Source organism: Tenrec ecaudatus, chromosome 9 (genome assembly GCF_050624435.1).
Source record: "Tenrec ecaudatus isolate mTenEca1 chromosome 9, mTenEca1.hap1, whole genome shotgun sequence".
Classification (NCBI taxonomy): Eukaryota; Metazoa; Chordata; class Mammalia; order Afrosoricida; family Tenrecidae; genus Tenrec; species Tenrec ecaudatus.
Window position 1 is genome coordinate 77,158,527 of NC_134538.1, and position 26,488 is coordinate 77,185,014.

Below are 26,488 nucleotides of genomic sequence, written 5' to 3' on the forward strand. Positions count from 1 at the left end.
AGGTGGTCTCTTTTGGACCCCTGCCTCCTGGTCAGTGACAGGTTGGAAATGATTCTCTCCTCTCTTTCACCCTGTTCCTGTGACCACTCGCCTGTGCCACAGTCTGTCTGGCCTCAGTTCACCACGTGTGGGCACGCAGCCCCACAGGTTGCCCGTGTTCAGTTGTGAGCCCCCGGGCGGCTTCCCCGAGGCGTGGCATACTGCCCTGACATAGCAAGTGCTCTTCTTTCGTGTAGTTCTCTTTATTGCTCTGGGCGAGGGGTGCTCAGGGGCCCTTGGTGGGGCGAGTCCTCCTCTTCTTCACTGTCAGGCCTTCTGGCTACGGAGGCTGGTACTGGCTCGGAGGATGGCGGCCAGGCGCTGGTCGGCAGTACTTAGATGCTGCCCGGGCGTTCTTGTTTATGGTGGTCCGCATGTAGGAGGTGGCCGCCTTCCACTGGCCTGACCTCTGCTTCAGGATCACCACAACCCCCTTGCCGTCCGCAGCAGGCTCCACGCCCACCGTCTTGCAGTGTACCTTTCCTTTGCAGTGGAGAGAGTGGCGGACTTTCAGAGTATTGGGCTCGGTGCTGTCTGTCTGCTTGTTCCTCGTGATCAGGTTACTGGAGCGGTTCCCCGGGACCACCCAGATGCGCAGACATGGCGGTGGCAGAGACGGGAAGAGCAGCATGGACTCTTTTGAGACTGTAAAAGCTGAAACTTCTCCCATCCTTCCTAAAAACTCACTTGGATTACAAACCGGGTTTGGGTGTAAATTCTTTCTCGTGAAGCCAAGAACTGAAGTATCAGCCACTCGAGAAACCTCTCACTGTGCATTAGCCCCTGGGTGGGAGGAAATGTGAGGGAAAGGGAGCAGGTGCCTGTATGGCCCTGCTAGGTTTTTTCTTTGACCTGTAGGACAGGATGTGAGGTGAGGGCAGGTCCTCCCAGCCAAGCAGCCAGGCCTCCACTCTGTCTTTTCCTGAGAGGTAGAAGCAGCTTCTGAGTAGAACTGCCAGCAAGGAGGCAGGAGGCCACGCTGCAGACTCAGGCAGGTGCGCTCCGAGGAGAACCGGCCTCAGAAACACCAAGTTCTCAGCCCACGCTGGGGCCGGCTCCAGCATGGAGATGACAGAAAGCCCGTGGGGTGATGGAAGTCCTTCACTGGAGATCAATTACTCTGCTATGTGGCCCCTGCCCACCCTGCCAGGCGGGGTGCCGCCCACCTACTCTAGAGATCAATTACTCTGCTAAGTGGCCCCTGCCCACCCTGCCAGGCGGGATGCCGCCCACCTACTCTATGTATGGAACAAAAGAAGCTGCTGATCCAGGGGAGGCCTGGCTGCCAGGGGGACCCCCCACTCTCTGCACAGCACTTGAAGGTCTGCGTGATAGGGCAGGGAGAAGGGGGAGCATGTGAGCGCTCAGTAGAAATCTGGGCTGAGTCTTGGCTCTGGGATCAGAGGGGCGGGGGGAGCTCAAGTTCAGATCCTAGCTCTGACACTTATACGCTCTAGGCCCCTCATTCCAAGTGTCCAAGCTTCACTTCATCATCCAGGAGGTCACCTGACCCAAGAGCCAATGGGATGCTCTCAGGGACCAGTTCCAATTTCTGTAGCCCAGCCTGCTACTGTGATGTAGGTATCTCCCACCAATCAGGCGTCTTTAACAGTTTAACAGTTTCCTTTGTGTCCCCCAACCCCCCTGCAATGTGCTATTTAAGCTTCCAATTCCCTGTAAATCCTTCGGTGCCATTACAATGCCGATGGCCGGCCGCATTCTTGGTTTTCCCTTTTCTTGTTTCAGACTTAGTAAAGGCCCTTCTGGCGTGATCTTTGAGATATCAGGAATCTCATTTGTACCTTAAAAGTTTTAAACAAAATGTGTATGAGCTGTCAACAGTGACATAACATCAACTCTGTAAATCTTCACCTAATTCACGCCAAAAAAAAGTTTTTTTAAGTTAAATATAACAGAAACTTTGAAAAGAAAAAAAAATCTATATGAGATCCACAGACAGCAGTTTCCGGGCCCTTGGCTAAGAAGTTGAGGGAGCAGCGATTGGAGACTGTGGCGGTACCACGACCAGACCAGAGGAAAGGAGAAGACCGGTCCCTGTGCAGAACGACACAGCACCGTGGCTATGGTACAAATGTTGGATGGAAACATGTTCTGTTTTGTTGGTCTTCTCCCAGGACACAACAAAATAGTGTGTCAGTTCTGGTAGACTAGAGAAACAAATCCACAGACACACATATGTGTATAAGAAAACAGCCCAGCCCAGTCCAGATCAAGTCCATAAGTCTGCTATTAGCCCATATGTTCGATACCAATCTATAAAGCCCTCTTCAGACTCATGAAACACATGCAATGACACTGAATGCAGGAAGATCACAGGCCAGGGTGTGGGGAAGTCTTGTGGATCCCGTGGCATTGTAAGCATCTCAGCTCTGGCAGGGGTCTCCATATGGTTCTTCCAGCTCAGGGCACTAGTGTAATTTCACGTGTCTTGTCAGCTGCAATGTCTCCCAGGGAGTCAGGAGAGAGAGAGAGAGAGAGAGAGAGAGAGAGAGAGAGAGAGAGAGAGAGAGAGAGAGAGAGAGAGAGAGAGAGAGAGAGAGAGAGAGAGAGAGAGTCTCCTGCCTCCAGGGAGGGAATACAAGAGTTTCCCAGAATCCTCAGGAGAAGGACATGCCCACACTGAGGCCTCATTGGCTATGACCTGATTGACAGACTAGACTCCACCCCTTCACTCTTAATCCTCTCAAATTGACAAAGGATTACTGTAACTCCCACAAGTAGTCTTCAAAATGAATAATAATTATTTCTCTTTTTCTCAATCTTCTGCGACAGGATAGACTGTTGACAAAGAAGGTCCAGGAACTCTCCCAGCTCACATGCTCTTCAACAGTGGGGTCCTTGCCCCTGGGCATCAAGTTGTTGTGTTGTTGTTGTTAGCTGATGTCCAGTCATTCCCGCCCTGCCCCCAACCCCCATTTTCCTGGTGAGCCCTGTGCAATGGAATGAAGTCCTACTGGATCCTGTGTCATTCCCTTGGTGGTTACAGGTTGAACTGTTGTGATCCGTGGAGTTTTCACGGGTTGGTTTTTGAAGGCAAGTTGCCAGGCCTTTCTTCCTAGTCTACCTTAGTCTAGAAACACCGCTGAAGCCTGTGGAGTATCATAACAATACAGGAGACACACCTCTTCATGGACAAATGGGGTGGGGGGGAGCTGTGAGTGAGAGGCATCAGATAGTACCCTAAGTCTGAGCCTCAGACAGTAGCCATGTTCTCCCCCTAGACTGGACTCTTCTCAGGTACCCCAGGCAAGTCCACCTCCTCCACTGAATGGCAACTCCCACCAGCCACAATCAAAGCATCTGTGGTCTAGTGGGTTCCCACTCTCGGAGACCCTGTGTGTGTCAGCACAGCTCTCTGTAAAGCAGAATGCTAGGCCTTTCTTCCGAAGAACCACTTACTAATTTGGGGTTAGTAACTCAACTCTAGTGTTTAATTATTTGCTCCACTCAGGGACTCCTGGAATTTCCGCTCGGATGGGTGTTCTTAAATGCTTGTTTTGAGAATTAGCCATACTACTAAGAAGAAATCCACAAATACGTTATAAGGAAAACCATTAAATAAGAGACACTAAGAAGACGCTCCTCCCAGCTGTGTCCAGAAGACTTTTTTTATCCGTTTTCTTCCTGAGTCCTTTTCCCAGCTTTGGTTCAGTATTGATTTAGCGCTTACATGCTAAGCATTGGTTTAAGAAGGTTCTGACTTAAATGGGAGGCCCCACTCCAGTTTGACGCCCTGGCGTCATATATAGGGTATTCACTGGGTGCTAACTGCAAAGTCAGAAGTTCGAAACCACCAGCCTCTCCATGAGAGAAAAACCTGGCTTTCTACTCCCATAAAGAGTGGCGGTCCAAGAAACTCAGGGGCAGTTCTACCCTGTCCTATAAGGGCAGCTATGGACCATCATCAGCTCTATGGCAGTGATTTTAGGAAATCATTCTGACCAGGAACCAGTCATGAAAACATCTCTGCCCTTGGACAGAGTGAGTTTGAACGTGGGTTACTGTGCCTTTTCAAGCCAGCCCAGGGAGGGGCACACTCAGCCTGTGTGTGAAATTGGGGTACCAAGGCCACGTTTTGAAGCTATGCATATGGTTGTCAGTGGCTGCTTCCCCGAAAATTGGGAGCTGGGTTCTTCTTCATTGTCTGTTCTTAGTCTGGAAGCTCCTCTGAAACCTGTTCACTTTGAGTGACCCTGCTGGCATGTGAAATACCAGTGGCCTAGCTTCCAGCATTCCAGCAGCACACATTCGCCACAGTAAGACACACTGACCGACAATAACCACAGAGATATTTACAAGTGTCATTGACAATGCAAAGGCATCCGACTGGGTGGACCATAATGAACTGTGGATAACCTTGAGAAGAATGGGAATTCCGGAATGCTTCATGGTGCTCATGAGGAACTTGCCCATGGATCAAGAGGCAGTTGTGTGAACAGAACAAGGGAAGGGAAGACTGCATCACTTACAATCAGGAAAGGTGTGCGTTTGGGTTGAAGCCCTCACCATACTTGTTCAATGTGTATGCTGAGCAAATCATCAGAGAAGTCAATTTATGCAAAGATGAATGAGGCATCAGGGTTGGAGGAAGGCTTATTTTGTGAAAACACAGGAGTGGGAAACCACTGGGACCTAGAAGACAGCCCAGAGGAGATACCCCATAGCTGGTGCGACCTGGGTGATCACAGAGGAGGGCGTTCAAGATGAAACTGCTCAGGGGGTTCTCACCCAACAAAGTGACACCCGAGAGCTCATCCTGGGGCCTTGCCTGTGTGCGGTTCATGGGCTGCTGAGATGTCCTGGTTGATCTGCCTGTGAGGCTGGGGACCAGAACCCAGGACTTAATGTATCCCCATCGCTCTAGTTTCACACGCACCTGTAAGTCCATCTATACCTTTGCATGTGTTTTGTTTTGTTTTGGGTATGTGTAAGAAAGAGCTTTACATCAAGAAGTAATTATATATCAAGAAAGGATCCCAGGCCAGACCAAGATGGCACAGTGCATTACCAGCTGAGCTGCTAACTTCAAGGTCAGTAGTTGAAAGCCACCAGCTGCTCCAAGGAGTAAAGACAAGGCTTTCTGCTCCCATAAAGAGTTACAGTCTCAGAAACCCACAGGGCAGTTCGACTCTGTCTTATACGGTCACTACGAGTCAGAATTGGCTTGATGGCAGTGAGTGGCCGGTGCGTCCACTCATCCATCTAATGCTTGGGTGGCAGCGCGTGCCTACGGGTTCTGGCACTGCGCCTTAGCCCACTAGCCCTCCTTCAGCTGTCTAGGCCATTAGACCTGGGCTCACTCACTCACTGCCTTCAAGTCGATTCCGACTCATAGCAACTCTACAGGACAGGGTGGAACTGTCCCTGAGGTGTCCAAGACCGTCACTCTTTATGGGAGTAGAAAGTTTCATCTGTTGGTGGTTTTGAACAGCTGACCCTGTGCTTAGCAGCCCAGTATAACCACTATGACACTGGGGATCCTATTAGAGCTGGAAGGGCTCTAACAGTTCATCAGCCCAAACCTCACCCACTTGACAGATAGAAAAGTGGGGTCCAAAGCAGAGTGCGACTTGCCCAGACTCCTATGGGAGGCAGGAGTCCTACTGTGCAGTTGCCCCTGGCTTATGTTCTGTCCTTGCCCTGGAGTCTTCAACTCTGTATCCCGGCACCCACACTGCCCCTGGCATTCAGAGGAGCTCAAAGACATTGGTTGAACCCATGATGGATGAATGAATGAATGAATGAATGAATGAGTGAACAATGAATAAGGGAAAAATAAGCTATAGAATTTCTCATCTGGGAGCAAAGAGAAGGAAGAGAAAAGCTGTCTTCTCGCTGGGTACATCCTTCTTCTGTTAGATGGCACATCTATCTGAGGAGGACACAAGAGGGACTGGGTAGGGGACTGTCCAGGCTGTAGGAGGGTCTGTTTGGGCTGTACTTCTGCATGCTCACCTATTTGTAAATGCACATCTTTGCTTATCAGGAGGCTCTGAGCACTGCTGAAAGGTGTACAGACCCTGCTCTTCAAGGACTTAATCTAGGGCAGTGGTTCGCAACCTGAATGCCACTTCCTAATGCCACAACCCTTTAATACAGTTCCTCGTGTTGTGGTGAACCCCCAACCACAAAATTATTTTCATTGCTGCTTCATCATTGACGTTTGGCTACAGTGATGAATCCGGTGACCCCTGTGAAAGGGTCGTTCGACCCCCAAAGGGGTTGCGACCCACAGGTTGAGAACCGCTGCTCTGGACTAAGCAATGCTGAGATGAACACTCTAGACTCCAGATTCAGCTCCCCGCATTGCTCTGGACCTTCATAGGTGAACATTTAGAACCTAAGCCTAAACATATTCTCCTGTAGCCTGGACCCTCCCCCTACCCAATTCCTCCCGTGCCCTCCCAAAATGACACACCATCCACCAGAAGAAGGATGCACCAGTAGAGAAGATAGCGTTTGAACTTCTCAGCTCCCAGAGCCACCTCTGCCTACTCTTCACTGCACCCATGAAGTGGATGTTCAAGGAGGACCCCTTGTTGGAACACAGATGTGTAGAATCCGCAGAAATCGGCTCAAAAGACTCTGACCGGTCCCAGTGATGGTGGAAAAGTCTCTGGCCCTCAGATTGTTGACACTGACAAACAGAAGGGCCTGGTTCCTTCCAACTTCCCTGTGGCTCAGTTCATGTGGACCATCAGGAACAGGATCCAGCTTCCTTCCAAAAGGGCCATCTTCCTCTTTGTGGAAAGGACAGGGCCACAGTCCAGCCTTCCCATGGGACAGCTTTATGAGAAGGAAGAAGATGAAGATGGATTTTCATATGTGGCCCACAGTGGAGAGAACACGTTTTTGGCTTCTGAGGGCCAGCTCTGGGCTTGGTGCCCCACTCATGTTTGTGGATCTTGTAAATAGCTGGCTGTTTTCAGTGACTATACAGACATAGACTGATTAGTGCAATTGTAACCATTTATTTCTTAATATTTTGGAAGGATCTGTTCCTTAGATTAGTAAATTATCAGAGTTTATTTTGAGTTTTTCTTTTTTTGCATTGTGCTCATGGCTCTAGTCTAGGCCCTGGGGAACTTATTCTTCTGGGAACCATATTTAATGAAGATATTTCCACATTGAAGTGAGGTATTAAGGTGACAGAGAGGGGGATGACACATTGGTTCTGGATTGTTTGAAGCGTAGGCGGCTAAGGATTAAAAGGATCCAGATTAAATCTTTAGCAATCAGAGCCCTTGCTTCACTAGATTGTTGCCAACTGCCAATCATGTTGGATGAGCTAATCTGTCCCTCTTTCTGAAACTTAAGGTAAATGATTAACAAGAAAGGTTCCCTTGGAAAGGAAAAAAGGAGAGACGACAGCTTTTTTCTTTCTTCTCTTTGCTCTCTGATGAGAAATCCTATACATTATTTTTTCCTTAATCAATGCTCATTCATTCATTCATTCATTCATGGGCTGAGCTCTCCTTCATGCTGTGGGCACAGTGGGTGCTGGGATACAGAAGTGAAAGGAACACGTGGAAGGACAGAGACCCCGATCTTCAAGGACTTAGTGTAGAGAGTTCACTGCAGACTAAGCAAAGCTGAGAGGTGAACTAGACTCTGACCTTGAAGGACTAAGCCTACAGTGTTGGCTCTCAAGCTTGAGTGTGCATCAGAATAATCACTAAATGTAAACACATGAATAGACCCATTCAGATTGCTGGGCCGCCCCCAGAGTTGATTAATTCAGGAACTCTCAGCTAGTCTACATTTCTAACAAGGGCCCAGGTGAGGCTGACCCTGCTGGGCTGGAGACTGGAAAAGCCAAACAACCTGTGGTCATCAGTGGGTTTTGACTCGTGGTGACTTCGTGTGTTACAGAGTAAAAATGTTCCACAGGACTTTCTAGGCAGCAACCTTTCGGAAGCAGATAGCCAGGTCTGTCTTACAAAGAAGTTCCGGGTATGTTCGAACCACCAAACTTTACAGCACATGGTAACCTCTTCGGAGACTTGTAAGCTAATTCCCTGACCCAGCACAGCAGACTCTCTAAGGAGGACACCAGGCAGTAGAGCTCCTCAAATACCCTGTGTGGTGAAGGGCCAGTAATTTTATTACCATCATTCTGATTATTGTCAATCAATTGCAGACCAAACCTTTTGAGAAATACAATTAAAATAGGTTACTACAAAAGTGAAGCATACATATAAGCAAAACATAATTTCACTTTATTATTACTAATAATGGTCTTATCAAGTGTAAGATTGTTCTGTCTGTTACTATAACATCTCCTAAATGCTTAATCTCAGCTCTCTGTATGTACTCAGAACCCACAAGAAAGGGTTCACCAATGGACAGCGAGCACGGACTCCCACTTTGTGTGGTGCTGAGCTAGACCCTCTACCTAACGCTTGGAGCATGGGTGCTGGCCTAGCAGTGGAGGACTACACTATGTAGCTCTACCTTCTTCCAAAGCCCTTGGTCTCTCCTCTTGGTGCTCTGATATCCCATGTGGCCTTGTGGGTTCCCATCAAGTTGATTCCATTCATGGTGACCCCTGTATGCAGAGTAGAATTGCTCCAGTGGGCTTTCAAGGTTGTGACCTTTCAAGAGCAGACCGGCAGGCTTTATTTTCAAGGTACCTTTTGGTGGGTTGAACCCTCCACCTACTGGTCCAGTGATGACCTGTTTGCACCACCGGGGTGCAAACCTACCTAAATCTGGATGAGTGCCCAAGTTTCTTTCCTGTGTCTCCAGGGTCCATGTATGTAAGCAGTAGAGCAGGGGGATTATCTTGAATTTTTAAAAATGCTGCTGGAGAGCCGGGACCCCTGGCAATCAATAGTGGTTATGAGTTGGGCTGTAATCTGCAAGGTCAACTGTTTGAAACTAGCAGCTGCTCCAAGGGAGGAAGACTAGGCTTTCTACTCCCATAGAGAGTTAGTCTCAGAAACCCACAGGGGCAGGTGCTACGAGTTAGAGTGCATTTGATGGCAGTGAGTTTGGTTTGGGGATTGGCTAGAAAACTGGTAGGGGAAGGCTTCCCCAAAGGCCCTTGCAGTTAGATTCCTGGGCAAGAAGTTGCCCATTCTGGGGCCTAGTTTTAAATCTACACTTCCATCCTGTCACCGAGGAGGGCTAGTGGTTTCACACTGCTGACCTTAAGGTTAGCAGCCCAACACCTAACCGCTACGCCATCAGACTTTTGGTCAATCTATCACTAACTACCCACAAAACCAAACTCACTGGCATTGAGTCCACTCCAACTCACAGTGACCCTAAAGACTGGGGGGAGCCAGCAGGGGGGAGACTGCAACACTTTGGGGGAGTAGAAACCCTTGTCTTTGCCTCGTGCCACTAACTAGCAAAGAGGCAAAGAGTGGTTCTCTGGGTGTCAGTTTCTCTGGCCGTGAACTAGGCAGAAGGGGGTCTCTGATTTCTTCAAGGTCATCACTGCGATTCTAGGGATCTGGGAACTGCATCCGGCACGGGTGCCCAGCCATCAAGGGCTGGGACAGAAAAGCACATGAGCACCTCCTCTCTGAAAGCACCCCCAGTCAGTCAGTCACACCGAGAAAGAAGTGGTCTGGTGACGAAACTGCTGACTCCCTGGTGGTGGATGCGGACCTTAGCCTCTCAGGGTCAACCGTGCTAGTTCCGTTGTGTTTGCTTTCTGAGCGGCAGTGTCTCTGAGTCTCTGATCTTCAAACTTAGGATCATCTCATAGCTGCCAATGGAGAACCCCGTCGGGAGGAGTGTGGTCCCTCCATCTGGCTGGTGCTTCCAGCTGCGGAGTCGTCCTTGACTCACAGACCCCACACAAAACAGAACAAGACAACACCCAGCATGCCCCGTGCTTGCCTGCGATCACACCCTCGTGAACCATAGGCTTTTCAGTGGCTGGTTTTCAGAAGCAGACCACCAGGCCTTCCTTCCGAGTCTGGGTCTGAAACCAAGCACAGCAGCATCAAAGCAACCTTCAAGCCCCAGTGGACAGACAGGTGGTGGCTACACTTGAGGGACCACGGCTGGGAATTGAACCTGGGCCGCCCACATGGAGGTAGATAGACCTTCTACCATTGAGTCACCCCTGCTCCCCCTGCTTCCCATATAAACCCTAAAACTCACTGCCATCAAGTTGATTCTGACTCATGGTGACCCCATAGGACAGGGCAGAACTGCCCCTGTGGGTTTCTGACACTGACACTTCTTACAGGAATGGAAAGTCTTGTCTTCTCCCTGTAGGGGAGAAGATGGGATGGGATGGGGCTGCTGGTTTCCAGTAATGACCCGAGCCTCCCATCTAGAGGGGCTTAAGTCCTAGGTCTGACAGGGACTTGCTCCCAGACTCGAAGGAAGACCGTCCGCCCCCTGGGTTGCACTGTCCACAGCTAGAAGGGAGGGAGTGGAATTAGATCTTGTCTAAAGGCACCTGCCAGCTCTGCATTTCGGTGTATTGATTTGCCTGTTCCTGCGAGACCGAGCGCAACTATCTGGAAACAGTCCATGCTGCTCAGGTTCGGACAATCAGCAGGAAAGGGAGGGGAGAGAAGTCTGTGGCGTGGCTCCATCCCGGCCAAAGTTCCTACTTGCTTTCCCTCTGAAAACCAGCTCAGGCAGAAGTTAGTCTTTCGTTGAGGGCATTCTATGGGCTGAACATCGATGAACTGAAGTGATTCTCTGAGTGAGCCAGCCAGGAGGGGCACGCTATACAAGTATAACCCAAGGCCGTGCGCAAGCCCACTGCCAGCTGCTCAGTCCCAGCTCATGGCCACCCTATAGGATGGAGCAGACTTGCCCCCTAGGATTTCCAAGGCTGTCCATCTTCAGGGCCACAGACTATCAATATCTTTCTCCCTCAGAGCAGGCGAGAACTGCTGACCTTTCAGTTAGCAGTCCACCACTGTGCCACCAGAGCGCCCTAAGAACTGTAACGGGCACTACCATTAGCTCCAAGGAGCCCTGGTGGCACTGTCAGGTAAGTGTTGGACTGCTGCCTACAAGGTCAGATGTTCAAACCCACCAGCCACTCCGCAGCAGAAAGATGAGGCTGTCTGCTCCTGTAAACACTGACAGCCTCAGAAGCCCTCTGTGGGGTTGCTGTGAGTTCAACTCAACTTAGTGCCCATGGGTTTGGGTTTTTAATTTATTTTTAGCTCTACTTTTCAGACAAGGAAATTGTGACCTAGAGTCCTAAGTCCCTCATCCCAGGCCGCATGACTGGAATGTGTCGGCTAGGAGTCTAATGCAGGACGCTGGCTTCCATCCACTTCTATTGGGCACCTGTTATATGCATGTGACGCAAGATCCCTCCCAGAGTCAATAGCTGGAGACGCCTGCCCTGAGAATTTATGTTATGCCCGAATAGCACTCCCCACCCACCCACCCACCGCAGAGCAGCAGGGGAAACTCAAGGTCATTTGAGTTCCCTTTGTCAGTGCTCTCCACACTGGCCAGGCAGAGCATTAGCAGGAGGTGCGGTTTCCCACACAAATACCTCCTATGAGCCCCGTAATCAATGGTGCGGGGCTCCCTTTGAGAGCACGGTGTTTCTTAAGGAAAGAAAATGCTTTTCAGTGGAAGTCCAGTTCTCCCTTCACAAACAACACCCTGGGAAGAACAGCACGAGGGGCCTGCGATATGCAGCCCAGGTGGGAGGGGGGGTAATGAGAGCCGTATGTTTGCAGACCTTATGGGGTCCCCCCCAGAGAAGGGGCCCCTAGAATGGTGGCTCCTAACCCTGCCTGCTTAGGTTCAAATCCCAGCTCCACCACTTCTTGGCTCTGTGACCATGGATCTGATGCCTGGGCCCTCTGTGCCTCAGTTTCTTCACCCCTCACGTAGACACCAGAAAGGTTCCATAAGGGTTAGATAAATCCATACAGGATTTAGTTATGCCTCAAAAACGTCACTGCCATTGAGTCCATGTCGACTCACGGTGGTCCTATAGGGCAGGGTAGACCTGCCCCTGGAAGTTTGTGAGACTAGAACTCCATCAGGGAGTAGAAAGCCTACTTTTTCTCCCAGAGGGCAAAGGGTATTCCAAAACCAAAACCAATCTCCCTGCCATCAAGTCAGTGCCAATCCCTAGCGGCCTGTAAGGACGAGGTAGAACTGCCCCCAGGGGTTCTGAGACTGCAACTTTACGGGAGTAGAAAACCTCAACTTTCTCTCATGGAGCAGGCTGGTGGTTTCGAACTGCTGACCTTTCGGTTAACAGCTCAGTGCATAACCTATACCACCAGGGCGCATGGGCCAAACAAGTGGGGCTTTAAATAGCTTGTGGGAAAATGACATTATCTTTTATTATGATGACAATTTCAGGTCACTCCCAAAACCCTTACTGGAAACGCAGACGTCAAAGGCCTGGCTGGGATTGTACTCCCTTGCCTCATATCCTGTCTTCTGCAGATGGAAGACCTTCCTGCGGGGCAGCGGTTCTCAATGTGGGGGTCAAGACCTCTTTGGGGGTCGAACGACCCTTTCACAAGAGTCTCCTGATTCATAACAGTAGCAAAATTGCAGTGATGAAGTAGCAAGGAAAATCATTTTATGGTTGGGGGGTCACCACCACATGAGGAACTGTATTAAAGGGTCGCAGCATTGGGAAGGTTGAGAACCACTGCTCCAGGGAATGGTGCAGGGCTGGGCAGGGCTTGGTCCCATCATGCACCAGGACGCTGTGAAGCAGGGACAGCTAATAGCAAGGACCAGCACAAATCAGCCAGAGGAGTCTCGCTCGCGCCAGTCAGTCTTTCCTGCCTAACTTCCTGTATCTACCAATGTTGTAGCTTCTCCCGGTGGAAAGACACACGGGCTTCATTCAGCTCTAACCAGTGGACAGTGTCGGGTGGCTCCCCTGTCCCAAGTCCACTAGAAGCACCTGTGAGTCTACACTCTCCATCTCCAGCCCAGCCTCTCCCAGCCAGCAGAGCCAGGCTGCTTCTTCACTGTGGGTGAATGAGCCTTTCTGGAAACAGGCCTGGCTGTCCTGCCTCTTCTCCACCCCCTGTCTCACCCCTCTCAATGGATGGGTCCCTGGGGGTAGGCCAGGGTCATCTGCCGGGCTCCCCTGAGCAGTGTTGAGTGGAGCATGTTGTAAGGACTAGTTTAGTATCATCTGACCACAGGGGACAAGGTCGTGGGAGAGAACCCTGGGGCAAGGCTGCTCATCTTAACCCACATACAGAGCGCTGATGGAAGCGCTTTGTCCTGGCCTGACCCTGCAGCTGATCCCCCGACCCCCAGCCCACTGATAACCCTCACTCCTCCGCCTCCTAGGGCAGCGGTTCGCCACCTTCCTAACACCACGACCCTTTCATACAGGTCCTCATGTAGTGGTGACCCCAACCATAAAATCATTTTTGTTGCTACTTTATCACTGTAATTTTGCTACTGTAATGAATCATAATGTAAATAGCTGATATGCAGGATGTATTTTCATGGTTATAAATTGAACATAATTAAAGCACAGTGATGAATCACAAAAACAATATGTAATTATATATTGTGAAATGTGTATTTCTAATGACAAACAAGTGGAATTTTGTCTTGAAGCATGGTGTAGCATGGGTAACAGTCTTCACGCTGGGTACTCCTCTGTGGGCGTATCTGCAAGTGGGTGGACCCGCCTGGAGATGGATAGAGGAGCGGTGTCTCGGTTCCTAAGACCATCAGAAATAAGTGTTTTTCGATGGTCTTAAGTGACCCTTGTAAAAAGGTCATTCGACCCCCAAAGGGGTCTCGACCCACAGGTTGAGAACTGCTGTCCTAGGGGCTTCTATCTGATGGGAAACCAGATGTCCAGACTCCTGCTCTGAATTAAGCCTGCAGGCTAGCAGGGCTGTGGTCTCTTCTCTGGTGGTCTCGCTACCATGCCAAGCCTAACCCACATACCCGGGGGCTGAGGAAAATGATTCTCCCCACAGAGCAAGCCATCGCCAAACTTCTCCCGCTAAAAGGTCATGTTCTTAGATAGATAGATAGATAGATAGATAGATAGATAGATAGATAGATAGATAGATGGATGGATGGATGGATGGATGGATGGATGGATGGATGGATGGATGGATGGATGGATGGGTGGGTGGGTGGGTGGGTGGGTGGGTGGGTGGATGGATGGATGGATAGATAGATAGATAGATAGATAGATAGATAGATAGATAGATAGATAGATAGATAGATAGATAGATAATGAATGATAGATAGAGATACATATTAAGTTTTATTCCTATATAATTCACAAATCTTACCATTCAATAGTTCAAACATTTTAAGAAGAGTTGTACGGTCATCACCACTATCCGTTTTAGAACATCTTCTTCCTCTGGTACTCATCATTATTAGCTCCTCATTTCCCCCAACTCCCCTACCATACCCCCCAAGAGACCGTTAATCCAGCTACTGTCTGTATAAATTTACCTATCCTGTATTTCATAGACAGAAAAACATTCAAACTACTATCAACAATAGCAAAGTAAAACAGAAAAAAAGTCTCAATTGAAATAAAAAGCAAAAAAATTTTAAATGAGAACAAATTTAAAATAGATCAAAAGAGAGATGAAATGTAGTTACTTGTTAGGCTGCCAACCTCAAGATTAGCAGTTCAAAACCACCAACCACTCCAGGAGAAAGATGAGGCTTTATACTCCTATAAAGAGTTAGTCTCAGAGACCCACAGGGACAATTCTACCCTGTTACTATGAGTCACAATTGACTTGATCGCAGTGATTTTGTGTGTGTTCTTTTCATCGAAACTCATATAGATAGATGATAGAGAGATGGATGGATGGATTTGTAACATTAGAGTGCTGGGAAGCGAAACTACTGAAAAGAAGAAAGCAAGAAGTCATGGTATTCCCATGACCCAGAGTCAACTGTTTGTAACAATGCGGTGTGGCTTCTCACGGCAGAAAGCCACACGCGCTTCCTTCAGTTCTACACAGTGGATGGTGCTGGGCAGCTCCCCGTGTCCCCAGTCCACGAGAAGCATCCGTGAGCTTACAGGCAGCCTGGAACACTCTCAGTGAAACGTTCAACTACTGACTGCAAGACTGTCCGTCCAAACCTACCCCCTGGGCACTTCAGAAGAAAGACTGGACGGTCTGTTTCCCGAGGTCACGGCCATGCGCATTCAGTGGAGAGCTGTTCTCTGCATTGCCAGGACTTGTCATGAGTTGGCATTGGCTCTGGGCAACTGGCTTGTTTGTTTGCTGCTTTGGTTTTTCGGAGGCACTGGGGAAAACTGGAGCAGAGCCCACACACCTGGGCCTGTGATGGAAGCCAGGTGGGGTGACAAAAACTCAGAGGCAGGCTGTGCTGAGGCCCGTGAGGGTGGTGTCCATGGCAGCGGGTCCAAGGTCAACAAAAAGGGTTGGGTCTGGCTGTGGTGCTGGGGTGGGTGATAATTTGAACTGCCCCTGCCCAGCCTTCTCTAGTGCCCTGTGGGCACACTCGTTCACAAGAGCTGCCCCTTGACACAAGCCTTATAGCACTCTGCACCCTCGAAGTGTGGCTGCAGGGTCTCTGGAGTCAGGGTTCAGAAAACAGGAAGCTGTTCTCCCTTCCAATTGCCAGCAGACCACAAGGACGTCTGTGCTTGGACATGGTCAGCATGGGCCCTTGCTTAGTCTCTGTGCCCCAGGCTACGGTGCTTGGAGCCTGAGCCAGGGAAGGTTAGAGGCATTGGGTCCAGGCATCTAGGACTAATGGAGTCTTTAACTCATTCAAGTAGAGGAGGGTTTGGGGCAGGGCCTCTACATAGCAGGGGCCTACCCTCTGCTCCTCAGATGGGCCGGTCAGGCCCCAGAGAAGAGCCAGGTGTGAGACCCACAGGCAAGCAGAAGTGGAGGCTCCCACAGAGATGAGCATGAACACTGGACTCCCTAAAACACATTGCCTCCCCTGGCACTCGGGATGGAGTGCTCACACCAATTCCAGTTAAATCCCCGGGGACAGCTGTCACCGCACGATGAGAGAGTAGACGGAGCTGGGCGAGCAGTCCCGGCACACAGGGACAGGCTCCCCTCCCTGCACAGCCACAGTGGGCTGGCTAGGCCTCTCTGGGCACCTCTGCTTGCTGCTAGCCTTCAGTACTGCTGGGTCTGTGTCCCTTGGAAAGGCAGGAGGGGAGGATCGTGGGGTGCGGGTTTGTGCCTGTCTTGACTTCCGTGTCCCCTAATAGCATCCTTCACAGGGCCTTGTTTGGTTCCAGGAGCAGCTGAGGACCCTGGAGAGGAGGTCAAAGTGGACAGAAATGGGTCACACCTCATGTCACACACAGGCCTGTGTCAGGGAGCAAAGCAGAGCCAATTCCCTCCAGAGAGGCTCCTGGCCACCAGACTGAGCCAGTGTAAACTCCTGGCCAGGAGGCCAGGCCCCTGGGGAGCCATGTGTGGCTTCTCCATGTCCCCGGCCTCCTCCTGGTCTGCAAGAGGCACATCAAAGAGAGCCCAGGGGCTAGAGATGAGTATCCTCCAACAGCTCACCGCCAGACTCCAAGGCCAAGTGTGGAGACAGGGGACACAGGCTCTGGGCTGGCCGCTAGCCTCCCTGCCACGCTCCCCACCACCATGCTGGCCACAGGGGAACAGTCTGAAGTGGACACGGCGCCTGTCAGACTCCGGTTTCCTCTGGCTTGCTCTCCTGTCCTCCCATAGTCCATGGGGAGGGCAGCTGGCTGGGCCCACTAGAGAAGGCCACCTCCCTGCCGGGCTGGTCAGCTGACCCTTGGCTTTGTCCCCTAATTCAGTCACATTCCCAGCTTGAATCAGTTGTGTCTTGGCCGCCCAGCCACTGGATCTGACCTGTCCCCAGCTGAGGGCCAAGCCGGAGCCTGACCAATCATAGAGAACATTAAACTAATTTCTTTGTTCAATCCTTTTATTGGGGCCTCATAAAACTCTTAGCAAACCCTTATCACAATCCATACATACATCCATTGTGTCAAACACATTGGTACATGTGTTGCCATCATCATTTTCAAAACATTTGCCTTCTACTTGAGCTCCTCATTTTCCCCCTCCCTCCCGCATGAACCCTGGATAATTTATAAAGTATTATTATTTTGTAATGTCTCACACTGACCGATGTCTCCCTTCACTCACTTTCCTGTTGTCCATCCCTCTGGGAGAGGGTTATAGTTATCAGTCCCCCTTTCCTCCCCCCACCTTCTCCTTATCCTTCTGGTATGGCAGCTTTCAATATTGATCCTGAGGGGGTTATCTGTCCTGGATTCCTTGTTTCCAGCTCATAACTGTACCTGTGTACATGCTCTGGTCTAGCCGGATTTATAAAGTAGAATTGGGATCATGATATTGGGGAGGTGGAAGTATTAAAGAACTAGAGGAAAGTTGTATGTTTCATCAGTGCTATGCTGCACCCTGACTGGCTCGTCTCCTCCCCACAATCCTTCTGTAAGGGGGATGTCCAGTTGCCTACAGATGGGCTTTGGGTCCCCACTCCGCAATCCCCTCATTCACAATGATATGACTTTTTTGTTCTGGGCCTTTTATGCCTGATACCTGATCCCTTCGACAGCTCGTGATCACACAGGCTGATGTGCTTCTTCCATGTGGGCTTTGTTGCTTCTCTGCTAGATGGCCGCTTGTTTATCTTCAAGCCTTTAAGACCCCAGATGCTATATCATTTGATAGCTGAGCACCATCAGCTTTCTTCACCACATTTGCTTATGCACCCACTTTGTCTTCAGCGATCGTGTCAGGAAGGTGAGCACCACGGAATTCCAGTTTAATGGAACAAAAGAGGACACTAAACTTTTAGCAACCTGCTGTCCTGAACTTCTGGACTTTGTGAAGTCAATCCCCAATTCTGAGACACCCCCCACCCCCACCAGTTGTCATCCAGAGAAGAAGAAGCCTGTCTCTATGGTCCGCCCTGCTTTGAGAGGATCCAAGTCCATGGGCAGAGAGGGGCAGGCCAGCTAGCTGGAGAGTCAAGGAAAAGGCCTTCCGGGGATGGCCCTCCTTGGGTCTGGGTTTTTCCACCTGTAAAATGGGAATGTGAATTGAGTGATTGCCAAGATCCCTTCTTGTTCTCACAGTCCAGCTCAGGACCAGAGCGGAGGCCAGCACCACTTCCCACCTGCAAATTCTCCCTGCTGGTGTCAAGCCTCTCAGCATGCCCCATCTAATCCCCCCACCACATTCATCCTTCTTTGGAGCCAGTGTGAGCATGTCACCCCACACATTCCACAGCCTGGGCTCTGCCCACTTCTCAGCCTTACCTCTAGGAGTACCCCAATGCAGTATCCCCAATCCAAGCTAGACAGTGCCCCCCCCCCACTTAGAAACTGCCCCCAGCTCCATGAGGTTTTCCTAGCTCACCTCTGGCGAGTCCCTCCCTTCACCTTGAAGACTCTCTGCACATGCCCCCAAACCTTCACCTTCACCCTAAGCCCCACCCACCCTCTTCCCTGCCTTCCCTGGCCCTGTGGCTGGGCTCCCTTGATACCCAGAGCCCACGCCAACTCAGAGCCACTCTATAGGACAGGGTAGAACTTCCCCGTGGGTTTCTGAGATTGTAGCTCTTTGCAGGGGTAGAAAGCCTCCTCTTTCTCCCATGGAGCCACTGGTGGTTTTGAACTGTCCACCATGGGAAGCAGATAATGGGAAGAGAGTGCATGCAGACGAATCCTTTATTCTCTTATATTAAGAAGCCTGTCAGGCTGGGTTTCTGGGGTGGAAGGAGGCCTTCAACCTTGTGAGTTGGCGATTCTGCCCCACTATACCCATAACAGTGCTACCTTAAAGTTACCTCGTACAAGCACTTGGCTGATTGCTGTGTACCAGGTAGCTTTAACTGTAGGAGCAGCCAAGTGCTATTGCTCTCTAGGCTCCTAAGACCTGCCGCAGGCACTGGTGTTAGGTTACTCCTCCAATATACCTTTAGGATTAGGGTACAGCCCACTTTGTTACATATGTGGTTACCTGTAATTAGGGGGCTTGCATGCCCCCCTGAGTATAAACAAGCCTTGGTTGGAAATATATTCTCTCTCTCTCTCTCTGCATGGACCTGACTCATGAAGTCATGATAGCCCCGGAGGTGAGCATTCACATGCTTTATCTTGTCTGATGTCTCTTTAATTTCACCCCTCAATTACACAGCCACCCCTTGGACCCGTTCGATTGTGGAGGCTCGTACCCCACAGTCCACCTTGTGGTTCGAACCCGATGCCCCTTCTTTTCTGGGGCTGCAGTGTCCTGGCTCTCACTGCCCTGGGGGAGGGGGCGGGTGGAGGGTCCCGGGAGGAGTCTGCACAGGATGGAGAGAGGGACAGCTGCAAACCCACAGGCACAGACAGTACAAGCAGGAGCCAGGGCCCACATGCCACCGGCCCTGGAGCCTGAACTATTCCAGATAGTGCCAACCCCCGTAGCTGGGCTGCTGTCCAAGTACAAAGTTCAAGGCTCACTCCGTGAGCAGGTAAAACTCCCACCAGAGCTGACTGAATCGCTTATGAATCAAACATGATGACTTGTTTTTCTGTGAGACCGGGACCAGTGGCAGAGCCAGGTTTGGGGGCGGAGAAAACACAAAGGAGAACTGCTCACCGACCCCATGAAAAAGAGAGAGCCCCAAAGGAGCAAGATCAATGCCAGCAAATGCGAGAAAATCATGCTCTGAGATGGCAGCACCACAGCAGACCCTGCACTCCGAGGCCGAGCTGGTGTGGCCACAGCTGACACAAGGAGGCCGCCCATACACTGAAGGGATGTCACCTGGCCACAAGGTCCCGGGAAGGGACCTCTCCCTGCAGCACTCCAGGCATCTCAGCGGCTGTGGCGCTGGGTCTACATAGTCTCAGTCGAGACATGGGGTCCGTGCGGGGAACCCTGGTGGCAGGGCAGAAAGAGGGTCTAATGTCCCCTTCATCACAGAGCCCCTCCGTCTCCTCCAGACTCCTTCCTCCCTGGACAGAGAGGGCCGTTTCCCTCTTGCCTGTGTTGCTGTAGCAACCTTAACTTCAGACTTGCTGCCTCACCCCCAGGCCGCCAAGTCACCCTGCTGCCTGGGGGACTTCTAAAATGCAGGCCCAGCCCTGTCCCTCTCCAGCTCAGAGACAGTGCCGTCGAAGTCCCTGCACCCTCCAAAACTCACTCTTGCCTTTCATCACCACGAGGAGCCTGGGTGTCATAGTGGTTACACCTTGGGCTGCTGCCCGCAGGGTCCGCAGTGCGATCCCACCAGGTGCTCAGGGGGGGAGGAGAGCTTTCTACACCCATGGAGAGTCACAGTCTTGGGTACCCACAGGGGCAGTTCCATCCGGTGCTTTTGAGGTCGCGCTGCGTCGGCATCAACTCAACGGCGGTGTAGTTCTTTCTTGGGGCTAGTTTTTTCATCATGACAAATGACTTGACCAGCCCCAGCCCATTCGATTTACTGAAAAGTCTGGGCTCGCTCAGCTGTCACCAGTTACGGGAATGTGGTGTCTGACATTTTCCTAGTCACCTTTTGTTCAGAATTCTGCACCCCTCCCACCCCCCACTACTCCCCCACACCACCTGTTCAGTTCCTTCTGTGTCGGTCACACTTCCTTGAGTACTGAGTGATAGGAATGTGCTTCGGACTCCTTTGGACACAAGGGAAGATGTATCGCTCCGTGCTGGGGCGGAGGCAGAGTTGACTTTAGGCTCATTTGGAAACGGAGCCCTGAGACCACCAGGACTTTCCTCCTCTCTCCCCTTTTCCTCTCCATGTGGAAGTTTCATTCCCTCCGCGGGGCGTTCTCCAAACAACAGCACATGACCGGGCAGCTGCTGTCCTTGGCGTCTCTCAGTTCCTCCAAGGGAGAGGACTGGTCTCTCTACTACAAGGTTTAAAAACAAAAAAATCCCGGAGAAGGGCTGTGATTGGGCAAGTTCAGACCAGCTGTCCCTCCCTGCATGATCAACCGTCCTCAGTGAGCAAGGCACTCTCATTTGTCCCACCTGGTCAGGTGGGTTGGGCTAATAAAGAGTGGCCAGCTGCCAATCAGACGGCATGCCTAAAGAGAACATATGCTCCCAAAGGAGGCGATATCACCCCAAACGGCAGACTCTAGTTGTTGGGGGCCAAACAAGCTTAGCTACTGTAATGCTTTGTGGTTTGCCAAAAGCCCAAAGTACGTAAACAAATCTGTATAGTATATCTGTGGTATTAAAATGTCTGGGGTGGGGAGCAATTGAGATTAAAACTGTCCAAAAAGGGTCCCTGAGAGGGACGCTGGTACAAAGGAAGTTGAGGCGGAGGGTGGAGTGTTTCTCAGAAGAACAGCACCACTCTGGGGGAAAAAAACAAACAAGAAATGCCCAGTAGACCACCACCCCGCCCCCCACACACTTGCTGTGTTTGGACACAGTGTGCCTGCCGCCCCATCCTCTGTCCCGGCCCAACTGGCTCAAGGCTGCAGTGCAAAAAAAGCATTCTCTGAAGATGGAGGTGCTACCCTTGCTGCTGGCCGTGGCTGACCCATTGGTTTCTACCTCACGGTAACCCTGTGATTGGTTGCAGATGAGGCCATTGCCATCCATGGGGCTTTTATTGGCTGATACTTGGAAGTAGAAGATGAGACTTACTGGTGGCTTCGTGGTTATGTGTTGAGCTGCTAAGTGCAAGGTCAGCAGTTAGAATCCCCCAGCTGATCGGCAAGAGAAAGATGGGGCTTTCTACTCCTGTACAGAGTTAAGGCCTGGGAAACTCATAGGGGTTCACCCTGTCCCACAGGGTTGATATGAGTTGGTATTAACTCAACGGCAGTGAGTTTGGTTTGGTTGCTAACATTTATTGACTGCTTACCACCACAAGGAAGCTCATCCATGCCCATCCCCCCTTAGACCTGGGCTGCCACTCCATCCTTCTCCCCTCCCCTCTTCCCTTTCCTCAGGTGCTAAGATGCTGCCCAGACCCTAGGACTTCTATCCTTCCTCTACCTTTGATGGCAAGCTGACTCTAGGAAGTTCCGATAGGTATGCTTTGCGAGGTGAGTCAGTTTTTTTTCAGGCATCTCCTTTCTAGAAGACCCTGAATTTGTCCTTCAGAACCTAAGAGGGTTGGAAAACATTAAAAAAAAAAAAAAAAACAGTGAAAAAGACATTTAAAAACATTTCGGCCCTAGAGTCGACCTTCAATCACACCAACCTTTCAAAGTACCACTTCTCATTAACCACCCAGATTACATGCGCGGACAACTCCTTCCACCACCAGTAGCTGTTTGTCCTGCTCTTGCTTCTTGGTCCAGTCTTAAGACTTTTTGTTTTCATTGTGTTGAGGTATAATCCATATTAAATGTTGTAGCCCTGATCTCCATCAGTGAGTGCTTCAAGTCTTCTTCAATTTCAGCAAGCAAGGTCGTGTCCTCTGTATGTTGCAAGGTTGTTTCTTTTAAAACATTCAATTAAATATAATGTTTGTAATCATGCAAAGCAATTCATTTAACATAAAGTGAAAGTAAATACCATAGTAAAAGCATTTCATTTACATCAATACAAATTAATCTATAGCACATGAACCAATTTCTGGAGAGAAGGGGAAATGTTTATCCTGTAGTATCTTCTGTTCCATTATTTAAACCTGTTGAACACAGCTCCAAGTGGTCCCATCGAAAGGCAGAACTGAAGCAATTTAAGATCACTCTCTTTGTCTCCACACAATCACCGTTTATTGTTAATCCACTGCTTTCAGTGTATAAATACGCAGTGCCCACGGGGCATGCATCAGACTGCACTCTGGTGAGCTCGAAGGATTCCATAGCATTTTGAATTTACTTTCATAAGGAATGGGGGTTGGTTGAGCCTCTGGGTGTATAAATAGGAGTCCTTTGACTTAATCTTCCCTGTAGAGGCCAATATTTTGCATATTGCAGGTTCTTGATGCCGCATTCTTCCTCATATAAGCCAGTTTCTCAGATGATTTGCTCAGCATACAGAGTCAACAAGTATGATGAAAAGATGCAGCCCTGACACACACCTTTCCTGATTTTAAACCATGTAGCATCCCCTTAAGATCGCCTTGGTTATGCCTTGAGCTGCAAAGTGCAAGGTTGGCAGTTCAAAACCATCAGCCTCTCCTTGGGAGAAAGAGGAGGCTTTCTACTCCTATACGTAGTTACAGTTTCAGAAACTCCAAAGTCACCATGAGTCATAATCAACTTGACAGCAATGAGATTTTTGGTGCTTTTTGTTTTGTTTTTCTTTTAACTTCTCCTTGTTCTGTTTGAATGGCTGCCTCTTGGTCTGTGTACGGGTCCTACATGAGCACAATGAAGTCTGCTATAATTTCCACTCTTTGCAATAGTTTGCTTTTTAAGGAGCCACACAATTAAATGCTTTTGTATAGTTTATAAAGCATAATAAAAATATCTTTAATATTCTCTTCTTTTGGCCAAGATAACAACAATGGTATCCTCCTTGCACAATGTCCTCTGAATGAATCCAGCTCAAATTTCTGAATTTCCTTGTTGGTATATGACAGATGTTTTTTAATTATTGTTGGCAAAATTTTACTTGTGTGTGATGTTAATGATACTTTTTGATAATTTCCACATTCTTTCCCTTTCTTTGGAATGGGCACAAATATGGATCTCTTCCGGATGACTGGCCAGGTCATTGTCTTCCAAATTTCTTGGTCTTGAAGAATGAACACTTCTGGTCTGGCTTCCATTTGCTGCAACATCTCAGCTGGTATTCCAGGAATTCCTAGATTCTTCTTCTTCACCAATTCCTTCAGTGTAGATTGAACTTCTTCCTTCAAGATCATACGTTCTTGGTCATACGCTACCCCTTGAAATGATTGAATGGGTGACCAATTATTTTGGTAAAGAGACTCTGGATGTCTTCCCTCTTCTTTTGCTGCTTCTGCGTTGCTCAATATTTCATCTGTAGAACCCTTCAGTGTTCCATCTCAGTGTATCTTTGAGAAATGCCGAGCGTGTTCTTCCCATGGGGTTTCCGAGCTCCAAGTCCTGGCACATTCCATTATAGCACTTCCCTTTGTCGTCTTCTTAAGCTGCCCTTTTAACTCTTTGACCAGCTCCTTGACTTCCTTGCTTCTTCCAGTCACTTCAAGAGCTTGTTTCCAAGTTTATAATGAGAGAGAGAAGGGTCACAGCCTTAAAACCACAACAACAAACCCTCCAATATCCTGACCCATCAGATGCAAACACGATTCTGAATGGTTTTAAAGGGAGACAAAGCAACGTTGAAACCAACTTCAATTCTTTTGTGACACATGAGTTAGTTTCCAAATAAAGAGAGAAAGAAAGAAAGAAAAGAGTGTGGTCCCTCTGGTGGTGGGGGTGGGGGGGGGGGAGACTCATTTTCAGAGTCACTTTTGAGACTTTACTTGGTCTTTCCTTTCCTCTTAATAACCTTTGAGTTTCTCCTTGTAGATGATGTTCTCGATGTCATCCCTCGACCCCTTCAGTCTTCAGTCATTCATAGATGCTTCAGTTCTATTCTGCGATGGTCTCTAAATTCAGACGGGACATAGTCAAGGTCAAACTTAGACGTCCTGCCTAAGAAAGCCTTCTTTTCATTTTCTTCAACTGCAGCTGAGTTTGCCCCTTCTCAAGGCGAGGGAGCATGGAGGTCATTGCTGTGGCAGCCTTGGGCAGAGGGAATGTCAACTCCTGGGGCCAGCTGGCCCTCGACATCTGTGCAATGAGGAGTGACCTTACTGCCCAGTCTCCTAGTGGCCCAGGAGTGCCCAGGCCTGGGGGGATGGTGCGGAATAAGAAGCCGAAGGAAGCCAGGAGCGGACACACGGAATCAGGACAACAGATACCCAGAAGTGACCTGAGGCCAGCACCAAGAATGCCTGCTACTTAGAGCTACAGAGAGCTGCGGCCAGTCCCATTGTCACCAGTACCCCGCCCAGCCAAGCCGGCCTGCGCTCATCAAAACCAAATGCACTGCCGTCGAGTCAATGCTGACTCACAGCCACCTTATATGACAGGGTAGAACTGCCCCTGTCGGTTTCAGAGACTATCATTCTTTACAGGGGTAGAAAGCCTCCTATTTCTCCCACGGAACAGCTGCTGGTTTTGAACTGCTGGCCTTTTGGTTAGCAGCCCAACACGTAGGCACTGCCCCACCAAGGCTAGAATCCACCAGCTGCTTCAATCCTTCAAGCACGTTAAATCCTGCAGCACCTACCCCAGGAAGTCCTTCCCTCGCTCCCCTGAGCTGCTCCAGTAGTGTGCCGCCCTTGTCACCTCCCACAACTGTCCCTTGTGCCCAGGGGTCTGAGTTCCTGGCTCCTTCCTCTGCCAGCATTCCCTGATTCCCCACTACTGGCTCTGAGTATGGCCTTGAAGCCAGTGGCTGGTATGAGACCAGCCCTTGAACGTGCTCAGGTAACATAGGCGGAAGAGAACCGTAGGCCCTCCTGGGGTCCCTAGACTCTTCTTCCTTGTTTACCTCCCCTTCAGAGTCCTGCTGAGCAGTCACCTCCTACAAGGGGCTCTGTTTGACCAGAGAAGCCATGCCCTGTCCCAGGACAAGGGGTGGGGTGTCCACTCTGCCACTTGTAATCAGTAGTGGTATCCGATCAGCCCCCGCCAGCTGTTCTGGTAGGTTTAGTTGCCTGAACTACTGGACTAACTGCTCTGGCAAAGGGGAGGGAGAGAGGATGAGGAAAAAAGGAGAGGAAGATGGTTAAGGAGACTATTGTGTATCCTCAAGATATGTGCTGGAATTCTGTCTTGGTAAATGTAATTCCATTTGGAAGTCAGGTTTCCTTGTTAACAAGGTCATTATCAACATGAGGTGTGTTACACAGGGAGAAGCATGTTCAACTAGGGGTGGGAGGTGGGAATAACACACAGAGACCTCCAGGGACCCAGGAGGGGAGAGGCTAAGAAGCAGGGACAAGGCTCTCTCCACCCCTCTCCAGAGCCAACAGAGACAGAGCCTGCCTCTACAGCAGTGGTTCTCAACCTTCCTCATGCCGCGGCCCTTTAATACGGTTCCTCATGTGGTGGTGACCCCCCCCCACCCTAAAATTATTTTCATTGCTGCTTCATCACTGTCGTTTTGCTACTGTGATGAATCAGGCGACCCCTGTGAAAGGGTCGTTCGACCCTCAGAGGGGTTGAAACCCACAGGTTGAGAACCGCTGCTCTGGAACCAGGGATACATTGGGACTGATACGCCTCCTGCACTTTGAGAAGGAACCTCACATGCCTTCCCTGCAGATCTTAGCAATGTAGCGGCGGGGGCTAGCGGGTATCCATTGGCTGTTAACAAGGTCAGCAGTTCAAAATCACCGGCTCCTTGCGCAGGAGAAAGATAAAGCTTTCTACTCCGGTAAAAAGTGACAGTCTCCAGTCTCCGGATGTCACAGGGGCCCGTCTACTCTGTCCTTTACGGGTGCAGTGCGTTGATAAGGGATTCCAGGAAAGATGACCGCCTCAGAAGCCCACAGGGGTAGGAGTCTGCCT

At 50.0% G+C, this 26,488-nt stretch overlaps 2 pseudogenes; one reads left to right on the forward strand and one right to left on the reverse strand.

The window, feature by feature from the left end:
• Window positions 1-265: 265 nt before the first annotated feature.
• LOC142456020 (large ribosomal subunit protein eL28 pseudogene) lies at window positions 266-641 on the reverse strand (annotated as a pseudogene).
• A 5,928-nt stretch (window positions 642-6,569) lies between these two features.
• LOC142456021 (gamma-aminobutyric acid receptor-associated protein-like 2 pseudogene) overlaps window positions 6,570-26,488 on the forward strand; it is a 47,123-nt pseudogene continuing 27,204 nt past the window's right edge.